Genomic DNA, 1301 nt, shown 5'->3' on the forward strand with positions numbered 1-1301 from the left:
TTAAATAGATATTTTATTTATTTAATTATTTTATCCTAAGCCTTCTATTAATTAAATAGATTTTTATTTATTTTATTAATTCATTAATCATCTTCTAGCCTTTCTTATTTAAATAAATATTTTTTATTTATTTAAATTATTTTTCTTTAAATTAAATAAATTATTTATTTAATTGGTCCCACTTCCTTTATTAATTAAATAAATTTTTATTTACTTAATTAATTCATTAGCTTTTTCTCTTCATGACACATGTCATTTATCCCTTAATTTTCCTCTACCTACTCCATTATTTTATTATTTCTTCTACCTACCCTTTAATTCTAGCTAACCATTTATTTCTTTCACCTATTAATCTTATCCCTCCATTTTCTAAATTGTCTTCTATATAGGAGGATTTATTTATCCTTTCACAATCCTAATCTCATCCAGCAATCTTTATGCAATCAAGCGACTTTACAACCACAATTCATTCTTTGTTGAGCTCTTGTGCACAATACAAAAACCTGAGAGCAAATATATCAAAGAAGTTCAATGGAGATAGGAGACAATAGAGATCAAAACCTACTTGGCATGTGAATAGTATTATTATTTTAATTTGTTGATTTGCATGTTCTTAGGTTTCTTCATTGGTGTATGGTGAGTGCTTTTGTTGTAGAACTAGGGTTTTTCTTATGGTTTGATCTTTTATGGTTTTTGCAATTTGCGCTTGCTGGTGGAATGGTTGATTCCTTGCCCTCGTAGAGACTCAACTGATTAATAGTTTGTCATCATCATTTTTTCACCATATACATTTTGGCACGCCTGGTGGGACATGGATTTTTATTAGATCTATGTTTTTTTGCATGGTTTTTTTTTCTAACCCTATATTGTTGTTTTGTAAAACAATTTGGAGAATAACCTTGTACAGCTAGGGTTTTGGACACAAGATTAGGATTTTGGAAATATTTTTTCATATCTCACAAACAATTGGGAATTCTACACAATTTTTTTTTTATAGATTGAAAAATGTATCATGAGTGTCCAGTTCAAAAATTAGTTTTTTTGGATCTATTTTGAATGTTTTATGATTTTTCATAAAAATAAATAAATTTGGGAGTAAATTAGCGATTTTTTAAGATTTTTTTTTACATTTCTAGAAATATCTTAGAATTCTATAGGGGTTTGTTCTTTATGATTTTAATTTTGATCCAAAATAATTTGTGAAGAATCAGATCTTTGAAAATTAGGGTTTTGCGATGATTTGATCATAACTCACAAACGGTTGGGAATTTCTACACAAAACATTTTATGCAGGTTGAAAA

The sequence above is a fragment of the Cryptomeria japonica genome, chromosome 1 (genome assembly GCF_030272615.1).
Source record: "Cryptomeria japonica chromosome 1, Sugi_1.0, whole genome shotgun sequence".
Lineage (NCBI taxonomy): Eukaryota > Viridiplantae > Streptophyta > Pinopsida > Cupressales > Cupressaceae > Cryptomeria > Cryptomeria japonica.